This window comes from Ornithorhynchus anatinus, chromosome 6 (assembly GCF_004115215.2).
Source record: "Ornithorhynchus anatinus isolate Pmale09 chromosome 6, mOrnAna1.pri.v4, whole genome shotgun sequence".
In the NCBI taxonomy this organism is placed as follows: domain Eukaryota; kingdom Metazoa; phylum Chordata; class Mammalia; order Monotremata; family Ornithorhynchidae; genus Ornithorhynchus; species Ornithorhynchus anatinus.
This window is the reverse complement of record NC_041733.1, coordinates 41813788-41831516: the sequence shown is the minus strand read 5'-3', so window position 1 is coordinate 41831516 and position 17729 is coordinate 41813788. Positions and strand designations below refer to the sequence as shown.

Here is a 17729-nt window from a genome sequence, read left to right as displayed (position 1 = left end):
CTCAGCCACTTGTCTGCTGTGTAACTTTGGGCAAGTCACTTAACTTCTCTGTGCCTCAGTTACCTCATCTGTAAAACAGGGATGAGGACCTGTGAGGCCCACGTGGAACAACCTGATTACCTTGTATCTACCCCAGTGCTTAGAATAGTGCTTGGTTCATAGTAAGTGTTAAATACCATGATGATGATATGTGACCCAAGGTCACATAGAAAGACAAGTGGCAGAGCTGGGAATAGAATCCAGGTCCTTCTGACTCCCAGGACCATGCTTATCCACTGGCCCAAGCTGCTTCTTGGGTTCTAATCCCGGCTCTGCCACTTGCCTGCTGTGTGAACTTGAGCAAATCACTTCACATCTTTTTGCCTCAGTTACCTCATCTGTAAAATGGGGATTAAGACTGTGAGCCCCACAAGGGACATGGACTGGGTTCAATCTGATTAGCTTGTATCTACCCCAGCACTTAGAACAGTGCTTCATACACTGGGGTACATTGATTTTAACAAATACCATTTTTTAAAAAAAGGAATAATAATAATAATACTCCCCTTGGCTCTTTGCAGCAAGTCAGTGAAAAGATGGGTCGGAGGAGGATGTTAAAACAAAGAGGGGGATTGAGACTGTGAGCCCCTTGTGGGACAGAGACTGTATCCAATCCAACCTGATCTTCTTGTGTCTACCCCAGTGCTTAGTGTGCCTGGCACACAGTAAGTGGTTAACAAATATCTTCCAAAAAAAATAGTAAGCAAGCATTTTCTTCTGTACCCTTATGAGCCTGGGGTTTGAGAACTACGTGCAACTTCCAAATGCAACAAGTGATATCAACAAATGCGGAAGTCACTACCTCAACCCATCAGAGAGCTGACAGTCCTTGATTATAGGGAACAAGCTGAGCCCATTGAGAAACAGCAGTGCAAGCTCCAAATTCCCAGGCCTGAATAATAGTAATAATAATAATTTTGGCATTTGTTAAGCACTTATATGCCAGGCACAGTACTAAGGGCTGGGGTAGATACAAGCAAATCGGGTTGGACACACTCCCTGTCCCATGAGAGGCTCACATTTGCAATCCCCATTTTATTGATGAGGTAACTGAGGCAGAGAAGTGAAGTGACTTGCCTAAGGTCACAGAGCAAACAAGTGGCAGAGCTGGGATTAGAACCTGTGGCCTTCTGACTTCCAGGCTCAGGCTCACGCTCTAACCACTAGACCATGCTGCCTTGGGGCTCCACTCCCTCAGATCAATCAGTGGTATTTACTGAGCACTTACTTTGTGCCGAGCACTGTACTAAGAAACCAGCTCAGATGTGGGCGCTCCCAATTTATTAGCAAAGGGGAGAGAGGGAGTGGGCAGCGTTCGGATTTCACTCAACCAACCGGACACAGTCATTCCTCCCTGACCCCAGCCTTTCCTTCCCTCTCCAGCCAGGGTCACTGAAGAACAGAGAGTCCTCTTCCTTTTGTCCTTCCCCCTAGGAACTAGGAGAGGCAGACAAGTTCAAATGCTGGCTCTGCCACTTGCCCGCCATGTGACTTTGGGCAAGCCACTTCGCTTCTCTGTGTCTCACTTTCTTCATCTGTAAAATGGGGATTCAATACCTGCTCTCCCTCCCCCAGAGTGTGAGCCCCACGTGGGACTCCATCAAAAAATAATGGTACATATTGAGTGCTTGCTTTTGGGACAAGCACTTGGGAGAGTGCAAATGGCCACGGGGGACAGGGACTTTGGCTGAGTAAATTTTATCATACCAACTCCAGTGCTTAGCACACAGTAGTCACTTGAATACCACAATTTTTCTACAGAGAGTAAGACAGGCCAGGTACACCTATGTCTAACTGCTCTGATCTCCCCATCAGAGACAGGAAACCTAAATTCTCCTTCCATCTTTCCCAGTACAGCACCTGTCCTCTCTCCCCATGCAGCCCCTCTGGGATGGGGACCATGTCTGCCTTTCTCTCTGGTCAGTTTTGCCCACAGTGGGACTCTACTCTTGTCTGGCCCCTTCCTAAACCCTGGTCCACCTTCCCCAGTGGACCTCAGCAGTGCCAAAGAGGCACCCGTGGTCAGGTAATACCACTAATAATAATAATAATTGTGGTATTTGTTAAGCATTTACTATTTGCCAAGCACTGTACTAAACACTGGGTTGGACACAAGATAATCAGGATGAACACAGTCACCATCCCGCATAGGGCTCACAGTCTTGGTCCCTGTTTTACAGATGAGGTAGCCGAGGCCCAGAGAAGTTAAATGACTTAGCCAAGGTCACGTGGCAGGCAAGTGGTGGAGCCGGGACCAGAACCCAGGTCCCTTCCGACTCCTGGGCCCGTACATTCAGATGACGGGCTCCCACACCAAACCCCAGGCACGGTCTTCATCCAGAGCTTTTCTGGAAGAGCCAGCTGGACAGGTAAGCCCAGCACAAGCCGGACGTGAAGAGCATGATCATGACCTCTCTACCTCCTGTCTCTCCCCACTCCAGTCCATACTTCATTCTTCTAACCAGATCACTTTTCTAAAAAAACATTCAGTCCAGGTTTCCCCACTCAAGATTCCCCAGTGAATGGCCATTCACCTCTATGTCAAACAGAAACCACTTATCTTTGGCTTCGAAGCACCCAATCATCACCTTGCCCCCTCCTACTCATCTCACTGCTCTCCTATTACAACCCAGCCAACACGTCACTTCTCTAATGCCAACCTACTCAGTGTATCTCGATCCTGTGAATCTTGCCGCCAACCTCTCATCCTTGCCCTGCCTCTGGCCTGGAACACATTTTTTCTTCATATCTGACAATTTCTCTCTCCACCTTCAAAGCTTTACTGAAAGTATGTCTCCTCCAAGAGGTCTTCCCTGACTAAGCTCTCATTTCCTCTTTTCCCGCTCCCTTCTGTGTCACCCCGATTTACTCCCTTTATTCACTCTTCCCTCAGCCCCACAGCACTTACCTACATATTCGTAATGTTTTATATTACTGTTTGTCTCCCCCTCTAGACTGAGAGCTCATTATGAGCTGAGAACGTGTCTGCTAATTCTGTTATTTTGTACTCTCCCAAGAGCTTAGTACAGCGCTCTGAAGAGTAAATGCGCAATAAATATGACTGATGGATTAAGAGGCCTTGGGAAGGAAGAGTTTAGAAATCATCAAGATCAAGCTGATCCTCTCTCCCCTAATAATAACAATAATAATAATATTACTTGTTTAACACTATGTGTCAAGCACTGTATTAAGCACTGGGGTAGACTCAATGTAAGCAGCTTGGACACAGTCCCTGTCCGACATGGGGCTCTCAATCTAAGATGGAGGGAGAACAGGTATCTTATCCCTATTTAACAGATGAGGTAAATGAGGTCCAGAAGTTCAGTCATTTGGCCCAGGTCACCCACTAGGCAGGTGGCAGAGCCAGGATTAGAACTCGGGTCCTCTGACCACACTAGGCCAGGGACATCTTTCTTGCCCTGTCCCACTTGTACTGGCAAGCTGATCCACTGGTACCTCCCCTCCCTTATTAAGTAAGGCGGATTGTTTGCCACTTGTTCTCCAATAACCTTAGCACAATTGGGCCCCAGGAAACTATCAATCCATCAGGGGTATTTACTGAATACTTATTGTGTGCAGAGCACCTGTACTATGCACTTAGTGGACAGAGCATGGGCCTGGGAGTCAGAAGGACCTTGGCCTAAGCCTGGCTCTGCTATGGGAACTTGGGCAAATCACTTCTCTCCTCTGTGCCTCAGTTCCCTCATCTGTAAAGTGGGTTGAAGACTCAGAGCCCCATGTGGAACAGGGACTGTATCCAACCTGATTAACTTGTATCTACCCCAGCACTTAGCATAGTGTTTGACACATAGTAAGCACTTAACAAATACTATTAGTATTATTAGCAGTATTAGTATTTGGGGAGGGGACAATACAATACAGTTGGTAAACCAGATCTCTGTACTCCATCTGAAATCAGTGCTGACAATTTACATTCAATGTCCTGGTTTTCTTCCATGTTAGGGCCTGAGGCTCGGAATACCCTGCTTTTGATCATCCATTTCCTCCTCTAACACAGGCAGCCCAGAAAACCTTAATAAATTATGGTATTTGTTAAGTGCTTACTATGTGCCAAGCACTAGTCTAAACGCTGAGGTAGATACATGGTAATCAGGTTGTCCCTCAGAGGGCTCACACTTTTAATCCCCATTTTACTAATGAGTAACTAAGGCACAGAGAGGTTAAGTGACTTGACCAAGGTCACACAGCAGGTAAGTGGCAGAGCTGGGATTAGAACCCACATCCTCTGACTCCCAAGCCCGTGTTCTTTCCATTAAGCCACGCTGCTTCTCAAGATCTCCTTGTCCCGGAAAGGGGCCAATCCGGCTTTGGAGAAACTGCCAACATCAGCCATGGCGAGCCACACCTGAGGAGAAAAATGCCTCCTTCATGGCAGCAAAGCCCATCTGGGCATGGAAGATCCCAATTTCTGCCCAGTTGTTCTGGGGAGTTTGTCCCCACCTGGGCAGTGTCAGAAGGAGCACCTTTTGGGTTCCTCCAAGTGTCTAAAAATCCATCGTGTCCAGGCTAATTTGTTTTCCAACAGAACCCACCACAACAGAGAAGCAGCATGGCCTCTTGGGAGGCCTGGGAGTCAGAAGGATCTGGGTTCTAATCCCAGCTCCACCACTTGTCTGCTGTGGGTTATCATGGGCAAATCACATCACTTCTCTGTGTCTCTGTTACTTCATCTGAAAAATGGGGATTTAAATCGTGAACCCCATGTGGGGTATGGACCGTGTCCAACCTGATTAGCTTGAATCTACCCCAGAGTTTAGTACACTGCCTGGCACATAGTAAGTGCTTGACAAATACCATACCAAAAAAAATGTCACTCTTTCTCCTGAAAGCCCCAACCCTTTAAAAACACCAATCTCTCTGTGAGCATCGGTAACAAGGGGCCTTTCTGGCAGCTTGGAAGTTTCCCATTTCAATTATTCAGAGCCAGCAAAGAACGACCTCGGCCAAAAAGAAGAAACACGCACAGGTATCCTGAGTGGGCCATTAGTATAACAAACACGGCACTTAACATTTCGAAGAGGAAAGTGAAGTTTTTAGACTTGCCTCATCCGACCCTTGGAGGGAAAACTGGCTCCCAGGGTAGTGTGCTGCCCTGAATCCAGGCCAACCAGAGAGCACAGATGTTAGGTAGGATCGGAAACCATTAGCCAGACACCAAGATTCTGAGGTCACGGGGAAACCGCAAGTTGTAATTTTTAATGGCTCGAATAATCCAAACGATTCCATCTGGAACAATAACCCACAGCTTGGAAGAGTAGGGGAAAAAAAAACCCTTATGTTGGAGCAAAGGGTATTTGAAACAGTGAGCGGTTTTGGAATTGGGGCATCTGCTCACTGTTGGTAGGAGCAGTGGGCGGAAATTAGGGAAGATGAGGAAAAGAAGCAGCACTGCCTAGTGGCGAGAGCACAGGCCTGGGAGTCAGAATGAGCTGGGTTCTAATCTCAACTCAGCCACTTGTCTGCTAGGACCTCAGGCAAGTCATTTCACTTCTCAGTGCCTCAGTTCTCTCATCTGTTAAATGGGGATTAGGATGCCTCAATTCCCTCATCTGTTAAATGGGGATTAAGGCTGTGAGCTCCACATGAGACAGGGACTGTGTCCAACCTGATCAGTGTGTCTCTACCCCAGTGCTTAGAACAGTGTCTGGCCCATAGTAAGTGCCTAACAAATCCCAAAGAAAAGTCCATTTCTCCAGGACTGTGATGTTAGAGAAGAGGCTTGGGGATCTTTCCTAGCTCTGCTCAGAGAAAGGACTTAGACTGAGTTAGCCGCTCTCCAGGTCCAAGAAACAGCTTTCCCACATCATTTGCCTCAGTGAGGATGGCACGACCTTTTCATTCACTCACTGAAACTAATGGGACTCAAGGGCTTATGAGCGAAGTAAGCTCATTGTGGGCAGGGAATGTGTATTTACTGTTATTTTGTAATCTCCCAGGTGCTTAGTACAGTGCTCTGCACCCAGTAAGCGCTCAATAAATAGGACTGAATGAAAGAGAGCACTTGGCACACTGAAGCTCGCTTGAACCAATGTTCGGAGCTGTAATAACCTCAATATCCAGAGGGTCTTCGTGGAGTTTCCTGAATTTTCTCACCCCGTTGTCTTCTCGATTTCACATGGACAGCATCATGCGGGGATGGGCAGTTCTGTTTCTAACCATTTACTTGGGACAGACAAACTGAAGCCAGAGAGATCCATGGTGCCGTCAAAGGCCCCACAGCAGGTAAGCGGTAGAGACAGGATAAATAACTGTACAATGTAAACCTAATAATTTTGTCATAGTAGTTCAATTTCACATATTTGCTTTACTTTTAGGCTACTGATCTTTTTTTTACTGACTTTGTAAGATTTGTTTTATCAAAGCAATTATGTGGTGACCTGCCCCTATCATTAATTATTTAAGATTTTTATAGGCTTTCTGATTCCTTCCAACCCCTTCCCTTCACAGTCCCCCCAATTCTGCCAACTGGCTAGCCTCATTCACCTAAAACAATTCCAATGTTCATTACGATCAATCAACCGATCATGTTTACTGAGCACTGTGTGTGAAGCGCTGTACTAAGCACTTGGGAGAGGACAGTATAACAGAGTTGGTAGACTTATGATATAACTCAAGTTTACCTCACTTCTGCTGAACACAGTCACATAAGAAGTAACATGGCCTATATAGTGGATAGAGCATGGGCTTGGGAGTCAGAAGGTCATGGGCTCTAATCCCGGCTCCGCTACTTGTCTGTTGTGTGACTTTGGTCAAGTCAATTCACTGGGCCTTAGTCACCTCATCTGTAAAATGGGGATCGAGAATGTGAGCCCCACATGGAGCAGGGACAGTTTCCAACCTGATTTGCTTATATCCACCCCAGTTCTTTCCCCAGGGACCAGGGAAGGTCACTAGTACAGCAGGCCACAGCTCCTGATACTCTCTCCTCCCAGACTGCCAGTCCATCCCCAGGCAACCCGGAAACTCATCGGCTCAGGTCCTCCTGGGAGTTGCTACCAGGCCTGAGGGGAGCGAGGGGATTGCTGGAAACATTTGTTGATGAGCACAGCTGTAGCCAGCACTTGGACAATGATGTAACTCCGAAAAGGGCAAAGGGAGGAACTAACTTCAGGCAGTTGATAGAGAATTTAGTTTTGAAATCATGAAGTTGGTGGTTCACAGTCAGGAATTCCTATTTCACAGTATCCTAGGGTTGGAAGATTCATTCACTCATTCAGTCTTTATAGAGCGCTTACTGTGTGCAGAGCACTGTACTAAAATCTTGGGAGAGTGCAATATAACAATGAACAGACACATTCCCTGCCCATGAGTTTACAGTCTAGAGGAACAGACTTCAAAGAGTCACCCGGTCCAGTCCCCTGCATCAGGGCCAGGGAATGCCTAAACTGTCTGGGGCAAGAGAGCATCTATTCATTTAGAAAAGATCTCCAGGGCTGGAGAGCTCACCGAGTCCCTGATCCACACCGGAATCATTCTGACAGGATGCGTTCTTCCTGCCATCTAATTAAGCTCCCACTCTCTCATTTATGTCCATTTCCTCTTCACAGTTTTCTCCAGACCCTGGAGCTGCTCCAGGGACTGGACTCTCAAACCCATGACAAATCTAAGGACTCCACTCCCCTGGAACAGAGCTCAGCCCCTTGACCCCCGTCAAGCATCCTCACCCACCCAAGAGGTCCAAGAGCAGCGGTGCTGGTGGCCTCCGCAGTGGCTTCTGGGAGGACTGCCCCGATGTGTTCATTCATTTCACAGTGAATTTAGAGGGTCTCGGGGGTTGGAAAATGCATTCGATACAGTTCCGGTCGGAAATAATTTGGAGAGCTTGTTCAACTAAATAATTTGGGGCAAAGCATGTATCCTGTTTGTTTATCTAAATACATTAAGGCAAAGGGAAGTGCATTTAGGGATTGGAGACCCAATCCCGCCTCTGCTGACTGTGGATTTCTCTCCACAGCTGGTCTTTTTGAACCCTTTAATAAAAAATTAATAATTACTTTGGCATTTCTTAAGCACTTACTATTTGCCAAGCACTGTTCTAAGCGCCGGGGTAGATCCAAGGTAATGAGGTTTGACACAGTCCCTGTCCCACCTGGGGCTCGCAGTCTTATTCCCCATTTTACAAATGAGGTAACTGAGGCCCAGAGAAGTGAAGTGACCCGCCCAGGGTTTTGCAGCAGATAAGTGGCGGAGCTGGGATTAGAACCCATGTTCTCTGAGTCCCAAACCCGAGCTCTTGCCACTAGGCCACGCTGCTTCTCTTTACCACCTTCATAGAGCGCAGAGGCAGAAGGAAAAAGCCCGGGTTTATCCTAATCCTTGTCAGCTCCCCGGGGCTCTGTCCAGATCCTCCTCCGTCCCTCGGCCTCTCGGGACGGAGCCGAAAGGACGAGTCCTGACCGGAGGCGGATGCGGGTGCTGAGTCAGCTCCGAGGGAGCCCCAAACTCAGAGCAACCAGCTGCTGCCTCCAGGAGAATAGCTCCCTGCTGCCGTGGCCCGGAAGGAAGCCTCTGATTTCATTCACAGTCATCAGTTCCGGTTTTTTCCATCGTATCTGGCACTGAGCTGGACCACGGGGCTTCCAATTCTTCTCAGCGGGGTCCAGTGTCTCTCCCAACCTGTCCAGGAGAATGTGCTCTACACTGTAAGCTTGTTGTGGGCAGGAAACATGTCTGTTTATTGTTGTGCTATCCCAAGTGCTTAGTACAGGGCTCTGCACACAGTAAGCACTCAATAAATACGATTGAATGAATGAACATGTGACAGCCGGCCGCCATGGCTCCCTTTGAGAAGCAGCATGGCCTAGGGGTTAGAGCACCAGCCTGGGAGTCAGAGGGTCTTGGGTTCTAATCCTGATTCTGCCACTTGTCTACTGTGTGATTTTGGGCAAGACACTTCACTTCTCTGGGCCTCAGTTACCTCATCTGTGAAACTGGGATCAAGACTGTGAGACTCCTGTGGAACAGGGCTGTAAGTTTGCTAAAGGCAGGGAAGGTGTCTGCTAATTTTGTTGTATTCTACTCTCCCAAGTACATAGTACAGAGCCCTGCACATTGTAGGCTCTCAATAAATACAGCTGATTTGACTGACAAGGTTGACAGTGTCCACCCTTCTACCTCAGTGCTTAGAGCAGTATCTGCCACATAGTAAGAGCTTAACAAATGCTATAAAATACAGAGAAATAACAAAAAAACCTAAGTTTCCACTATTCTGTATTCAAGATGGGACCCAGCAAACATCCTGACAACCAAAACACCCTCTTGCAGATGACGACGTTACCATCCACTCACTTTCCTTCAAATGACCAAATGTGCAGGGGGGAAGGACGATTAGAACTCACAACCCAAGAGTTTCCATCCACTTGCTTAGCCCCATTAGTTGACCAGGTTCCTCCTCTGAAAATCAGAACTCCCCCTCATCTCATTTCCTTGAGGAAATGTTTCCTAAATTCCATTCCCTTTGCATCCTCAGACCCCATGGTCAGGAGGAACCTCCAAATCCTCTCTCCATCCACTCAATTCAGGAAGAATTTTATACTGGGCAGACAGGTGCTCTGCCCTCTCTAAAGTTCTCTCTGGAAAAGCCATCCACACCCTCCCTCAGGCATCCATTCCAACTCCTGCCAATCATCACTCACCAAGTCCCCCTCAACTTTAACCCAAATCCCGCCTACTGGAGCTCAAGTCCATTTCCTTTCATGTTGGATCATGAATGTGAGCCCTATATGGGACAGAGACGGTGTCCAACCTGATTATCCTGTATCTACCCCAGCAATTAGTACAGTGCCTGATACACAGTAAGGGCTTAACAAATACCATTAAAAAAAAGTAGGGTAACACAGGGCAAAGAGAATTGTTACCACCCCCAGCATAACCCCAGGGTGGGGAATCACTCTATAACAATACTTATATATAACAATAAGCACTTACTATAGGCTAAGCCCAGGGGTAGATGCAAGATTAACAGGTGAGGCACCGAACCCGTTCTGCATCAGGCTCGCGGCCCAAGAAGAAGAAAAAAATAGGTATTTTATCCCCATTTTACAGCTGAGGAAAGTGAGGCACATAAAAGTTGAAGTGACTTGTCCGAGGTCACAAAGCAGGCAAGAGGCAGAACCGGAAGTGGAAGCCAGGTCCTCTGGCTTCCTGGCTTGTGCTCTTTCCACTAGACCACATTGCCCCCACTCTTGACCATTAGCAAAGCAACGTTCATAACCTCACCAGCCACACGTGTGACATTCGAGCCCGAGTGGAAAGCCAGTGGAGGTGGTTGGTTATTGGTGGTTTAATGATTGTGTGAGCTCCGCTTCCTTTCTTGACACATCTCCTTAAAAGATCACCAAACCCACAAACTGTTATAGTTAATGGAACCACAGAACGAAACCCTGCACTGGAACCCTGGGCCTCATGGGAGGTTCAAGTAAACCTCAACGATTATCCCTCTGTGCCCCAGCACCCCGGCCGCTAGCTAGAGCTGCTAAAGCTTCCAGACAGGGTGTTACTTGGACTGAGACAATTCTCCCCCCTCCGCACAGGAGATGTTCTCGAATCTCCCTGCAATTTAGGGTCCAAAGGCTGCTATATTGGTGTCGGGGGTGGTTGGTAGCCAGCTGCCTCAGAGGGCAGAGGGATTCAGAAGGCACATAAGTTAGAAGAGGTGGTGGGGTGTTAACAGAAATGGCTACAGAGATGGAGGTGCACAGACTTGTCCATCACTTATGCTGGTAGCTTTAGTCTCTGAACATTTTATGGTCCGTTGACTCTTCTGGTTTGATCCGTATTGTAACAAAGCTGGACAGCTAATTGCTATTTCTCACCGATATTTGATTCAGAACTTGGAGGCCTGCCCGCCTATCTTCTCTGCCTATAGCAGGGAACATGTCGACCAGCTCTGGTATCTGTACTCCCCCAAGTGCTTAATACAGTGCTCTGCACAGAGTAAATGCTCAATAAATGATGGACTGATTCCATTTCCCTCCTATCCTGATCATTTTAACACTACCTAGTAGAAACAGCAAAAACCTGGGAGCCTGGAGACAGGTTCTAATCCTAGCTCTGCCACTTAACTGCTCTGTGATCTTGAGCAAGTCACTTCATTTCTCTGTGCCTCAGTTACCTCCTCTGTAAAAATGGGGATTCAATACCTGTTCTCCCTCCTACTTATTCTGTGAGCTTCATGTAGAACAAACACTTTGTCTGTCCTGATTATCTTGTACCTACTCCGGCACTTAGTTCTGTGTCTGGCATATAATAAGCCCTTAAGAAATAGCACAGCTATTATTTTTTATCATATCTGTTAAGTGCTTACTCTGTGCCAGGCACTGCATTAAGCCCTGGGGTAGACACAAGCCAATCAGATTGGAAGCAGCCCCTGTCCCACCAGGGCCTCCCAATCTTAATACCCATTTTACAGACGAGGGACCTGAGACCCAGAGCAGTTAAGTGACTTGCCCGAGGTCACACAGCAGACATATGGTAGAGCTGGGATTAGAACTCATGTCCTTCTAACTTCCAGGCCTATTCTCTATCTCCATGCCACACGGCTTCCCATTATTATTGACAGAGGTCCTGAGCCTGACCACACAAACTGGGTAATATTAATGCATGGTATTTGGTAAGCGTTTACTCTGTGCCAGGCACAGTACTAAGCGCTGTGGTAAAGACAAGTTAATCAGGTCGGATACAGTCCCAGTCTGACATACGGATCACAATCTAACGGGGAGGGAGAACTGGTACTGACAGGTATTACATAGGAGAAAACTAAGGCACAGGTAAGTGACTTGCCCACAGTCATACAGCAGGCAAATAGTGGAACCAGGATAGGAATCCAGATTGGAATCCTGGGAATCCTCTGATTCCCAGGCACGCACTCTCTTTATGCTCCTTCTATGCTATTTTGTATGAGCTTTGAGCCACTTTGAGGCACAAGCTGCCACCACCATAAAAGGCTTCGTTTTGATTTTCTTTCCCTCTTTGGGTTAAAAATCCACATCTTAAAAGAAAGTAAATGGGCAACTCAAATGGTCTGAAGCTTCAGTGTTATACTGTCATGGTGTTATATTGTGCTCTCCCAAGTGCTTAGTACAGTGCTCCGTACCCAGTAAGTGCTCAATAAGTACAACTGACTGACTACTCCCCCCATTCTGCTGCCCGCTCCATCTTGCAGCAGGCAACAGCTGAAGCTAGATGCAGGGCCCGAGATCGGGGAGCAGCTGGCTCAGGGGATGGGTGGGTGATGGGCTCACCAGATTCACCCCCAGAGAGGTCAGTCACGTACGCTCTCAGGCCGATGGAGAAAACCTGCCCACTCTTGGTGAGGAAGGACTTAGGCTCGTCACTAATTCCTACCCTTTACAGCTCCACCATAAGGGTCTGGCCTCGGGAGCCACAGGATCTGGGTTCCAATCCCACCTCTGCTGCTACCCTGCTGCGTGGTCCTGGGCAAGTCACTTTATGACTCTGTGCCTCTGTTTTCTCATCTGTAAAATAGGGACCAAGCATTTCTTATTTGTTCTGTGAGTCCCAGGGGGGATAACGACAGTGTCTGATCTGATTAACTTATATCGGTCCCAGGGCTTAGTACAATGGCAGTCAATCAACTGTATTTACTGGCCCCTTACTTTGTACAGAGCCCTCTGTATTAAGTGTTTGATCTCAACTTCACAACACCACCAAGATCTGCCCTTTCCTCTCCAGCCACACCATTACCACGTTAGAACAGTCGCTCATCCTATCCCACCTAGATTACTGTATCAGCCTCCTTTCTGACCTCCCAACCTCCTGCCTCTCCCCACTCCAGTCCATAATTCACTCTGCTGCCTGGATTATCTTTCATGTAACGCCCCCTCCTCAAAAGTCTCCCATGGTTGCCTATCCACCTCCATAACAAACAAAAACTCCTCGCCTTGTTCCCTCCTACCTCACCTCCCTTCTCTCCTACATCATGGCCCATACACTCCGCTCCTCTGGTGCTAACCTTCTCACTGGGCCTCCACCTCGCTTGTCTCTTTGCCAACCCCTGGCCCACATCCTACCTCTGGTCTGGAACACCCTCCCTCCTCAAATCCACAGACAATCACTATCCCCACCTTCAAAGCCCTACTGATGGCATTCCATCTCTAAGAGGCCTTCCCAGACTAAGCCACATTTTTCCTCAGTTCCCACTCCCTTCTGTGTCACCCTGACTCGCTCCCTTTGCTCTCCCCTTGCCCCCCACCCCATAGCACTTATGTATATAAGTATCTATAATTTTATTTATTTAAATTGATGCCTGTGTCCCCCGCTCTAGATTGTGAGCCTACTGTGAGCAGGGACTGTCTCTTTATTGTTGTATTGTACTTTCCAAGCACTTAGTAAGTGCTCTGCACATAATAAGCGCCTAATAAATTCAATTGAATGAATGAATGAACAACAAAACAATAAACAGACACATTCCCTGCTCACAACAAATTTACAGTCTGTTTGGCACTGAACAAATACCTTTCTCTGGGGAAACTTTGGGAGTTAAAAAATGACATGGATTGACTATTCTGACCTCCAAAACTAAAGCAAAGATGGGTCTGGCTTGAATTATCCAGATAGTTGTCTTCATTTCCACGCTTCTTTAATAACACTATGCATTTATTTAGCACCTCACTCCCCAAAAGCTCAAAGTGTTTTTGCATCTGCTATATCCTTCATTGTTCAAACACCCCAATGAGTCGAGAAAGAACATAGTCTGCTATTCCCATTTTACAGTTGGGGAACCCATGACACAGAGGAGGGAAGTGACTTGCTCAAGGTCGTCCAGCAAGTCTTTCAGAACCAAGAATAGAAGCCAATTTTTCAAAATGGGATTTGTTAAGCGCTTACTGTGTGCCAAGCACTGTTCTAAGCACTGGGGTAGATACAAGATAATCAGGTTGATGGGGCTCACAGTCCTAATCCCCATTTTACAGATGAGGTAACTGAGGCACAGAGAAGTTAAGCGACTTGCCCAAGGTCACACAGCAGATGAATGGCAAAGCCAGAATTAGAACCCACATCTTCTGACTCCCAAGCCCAGGTTCTTTCCGTTAAGCCACGCTGCGACTTGCCCACGGTCACACAAGGAGCGGAGCTGGCATTAGAACCCAGGTCCTCTGACTTCCAGGTCTGGGCTCTATCCACTAGACCATGCTCCTTCTCCTTCAGATCTCCTGGAACCCCAGCATTAACCCTAACAGGTAAATTTTGGTTTGTAAAAGTCACACTGGGGCATGGTGGGGGAGAACCTTGTGTGCCCCTTTGGGGGCCAGAGTCAAAATACTGGAAAACTCCTAAGGGGTCACAGCTACCTGTAAGGGTCGTGACAATTCTTTAGGGAGAGAAGATTTGATCTCATACTCATTGTCCAACAATGCTCAGTTCTTCAAGTCAAGCACCCCCCGGGGGGTTGTTAATCACTTCATCAGTGTCACGGATTCAACCAGGGTTCTCTAATCGAGTCAATTCTGCCCTCATAATACCTATGCACCACACAAACATCAAATGTGAACTTCTGAGGTTGACCTGAAATCATCACCCCGTTCAATCAACACCACACGGGTAACCATATACTGCATCCATATCTGCTTGTTTCTTCTCCGACACAAGGACCAGAACTCATTCTGTGAAGGCTCTAAACGTCTCACAGTTGCTCTATGTGTAAGACTCATTCATACTTTTTGAGTGCTTACTACGTGCAGGTCCCTGTACCAAGTGCTTGGGAGACTACGACGATATGAGACACATTCCCTGCCCACACTGAGCTTAGAGTCTAGAGGATGAGCTAATCTAGCACGACTTTTCACGATTCCTGACACAACTACCAGAGTGTCGTCTGAAGCACACCACACACCATCCTCCCTCATAGCTCCTGCTCTGAGCACCTGGAAACTAACTGAGGGAATTGTGATTAAAAAACGGTAAAAGGGGTCAATCAACGGAATGATCAGGATAGGGGCTACCATTATGATTTTGACCCTTTAATCTCTATCATATGGTCGCTACAAGCTAGGAGCCATGTTACCCTTCACATCTGTAGCTTTTGGCTCCAAAAGCAAGAGACTAATAAATGAACTGAAAACTCTCCAAAGGCGGATAAAGGACTGCAATATTAGATGCCTGGCTCTGTCATTACAGACCCTTGGGCCAAGAGCCCTGTTTGACTACAGTCCTCCAAGGCTTACTCTTTCTAGAAATTCACTCAACCTCCACTTACGCTGGGACTCTTGCTGATTTCTCAAGCCCTTTCACACCCCAGACACCCAGGACAGGAGGCGGGGAGGTCAAAAATAGACCCGTTCACTAAACATTCCCTTTTATTTCCATTTCATGAGATGACGAAAGGACAGCCTAGTAACACTTCCTTGCCCCAGTTTGCAGGAAACCTTGGTTCCCAGCCTAAGAGAAGGGCCAAGGGTTTGTTTCTTAGTTTCTTTTCTCTCTTATACACTAAAAAATGTCCAATTGTACCCATTCACATCTTCTCTCAAAAACGTTCATACCACATTTCTCCACTGCTCAAGAACTTCCAGTGGATGCCAATCCACCCCCACATCAAAGAGAAACTCCTCACTGTTGCCTTTCCCTCTTCTAGACTGTAAGCTCGGTATGGTGAGGGAGTGTGTCTGTGTATTGTTATACTGTACTCTCCCAAGTGCTTAGCACAGGGCTCTGCACCCAGAAAGCACTCAATAAATATGATTGACTTTTAAAGCAATCACCTTGCCCCTTGCTACTACAACCCAGCCCACACATTTCAATCTCCTCTAATGCCAACCTTCTCACCGTTCCTCGATTTTGTCTATCTTGCCACCAACCCCTTGCTCGCATCCTGCCTCTGGCCTGAAACGCTCTCTCCCCTCATATCCAACAAACAGTGACTCTCCCCAGCTTCAAAGCCTTATTGAAGGCCCATCTCCTCCAAGAGGCCTTTCCTGACTAAACCCTCCTTTCCTCTTCTCCCACTCCCTTCTGCACCAACTTGCTCCCCCCACCCAGCCCCACAGCACTTATATACATATCTGTAATTCATTTATTTATATTGATGTCAATCTCCTCCCAGACTGTAAACTCATTATGGGCAGGGAATGTGTCGATTATATTGTACTCTCCCAAGTGCTTAGGACAGTGCTCCACACACAGTAAGCACTCAATAAGCGTGAGTGACTTTTGAAGCCGGAAGACTCTCTCCTTGGTGAAGCCGCATAAAGTAAGTAATTTATTCAACTCAAGCATGTCTCGTACCAAAGCCGGCCTCTCGGGCGGGGAGGATGGAGCATTTGGCTGCTCAGACTACACATGCTGGGGGAGTCAGTCGGTCAGCCTTATCTACTGAGTGCTTACCGTGTGCTGGGCACTGTACTAAGCACGTGGGAGAGGAAGATACAACACTCAACAGACCCACTGAGAAATTGTACATTCCAAGCACTTAGTACAGTGCTCGGGCAAGCCTCACAATGCGGGAGGATTGAGGGGGCCCTGCATCCTCGCTAGCCAGACGAAAAGAGAAGAATGATTTGTCAATCAGCTCCAGCTGCGTCGACTGCGGGGGGGGGGGGGGGGGGGGGGGGTTTGCACGAGGGTTGGGTGGGCCAGGTGTGCGGATCACCTGTGCAACGAGCCCTAATGGAGAGGGTGAGGGGGGGTTGTGTGGGTTTATGTGGGTTTGGGGGGGGGGACGCTTCCTCCAGTGTAAAGTCGACCAGAGCAGGGGCGTGGGGGCCTCGTGACGGTCACCCCCCAAGGGGAGACTTGGGGGGTCTCTGGGGGTCCGGTCAGCCCTTAGCCCCGGTTCCCACGGGCTTCCCCCCACGGAGGCTGGTAGCCACAACCTCCCCCCCTTCCTCTTGCTGGCCAAGCTCCCATGTTAAGGGGCGGCAGGTCCTGGGGTGGGGAGGGAAGGGATGGGGAGGGGGCGCCTCAAGGCCGGGTCCTTTCCCGCCCCGGTGTGCCCCCCACCCACAAAGCCCTGTCGGGGTGCAGAAGGGCAGAGCCCAGGGGGGCGACCCGGCGCCTGGTCAGCCCTGTCCCGGGGGTCCCGGGGATCCAGCCCCCGGGGTTTCAGCTGCGGGTGTCCGTCCATGGCAGGCAGTCCCCTGCCCACTGCCCCCAGCCATTAGCGAAGCGCGGGTGTTACAGACCTGTTCCGTGGGAGGCCGGAGGTTGCGGGCCGGGCCGGGCCGGGCCGGGAGGAGCAGCAGGAGGAGGAGGAGAGGGCTCGGCCGCGATCCGGGCGGGGGTCGTGGGCCGGGAGACTGCGCTGGCCAGCGCGGCCGGGGCCCCGGGTTCCTGCACACGGGCGGAAGTGACAACCCTGCCCACGCCCACGCCCCCTCCCCTCCTGCCTCGCCCCCCCCCCTTTCTCCCCCCTCCTTCTTCCCCTCCCTCCTCCTCCTCTTTCTCCCTCTAGCCCCTTCTCCTTCTCCCTATTTCTCCCCCCCTTTCCTCCCTCTATCCCCTTTCCCCCCTTCTTCCCCTTCCCCCCCTCCTTCTTCCCCTCCCTCCTCCCCCTCTTTCTCCCTTTAGCCCCCTCCCCTTCTCCCCTATTTCTCCGCCCTTCTCCCTGTATCCCCTTCCCCCCTCTTCTTCGTCCCCTCCCCTTTTCTCCCCCTCTTTCTCCCTCTAGCCCCCACTTCTCCCCTATTTCTCCCCCTTTCTCCCTCTATCCC

The 17729-nt window shown here is 48.8% G+C and overlaps 1 protein-coding gene across 2 annotated transcripts in view; it reads right to left on the bottom strand.

Moving 5' to 3' along the window:
- PAK3 (p21 (RAC1) activated kinase 3) overlaps positions 1-17304 on the bottom strand; it is a 161630-nt gene extending 144326 nt beyond the window's left edge. Inside the window, exon 1 of one of the 2 annotated variants that reach the window (XM_029067420.2) lies at positions 17202-17304. The gene's annotated coding sequence lies outside the window, so the exon portion shown is untranslated. The remainder of the gene's footprint in view (positions 1-17201) is intronic. The other variant, XM_029067425.2, reaches the window with a different exon arrangement.
- Between the last annotated feature and the right edge of the window lie 425 nt (positions 17305-17729).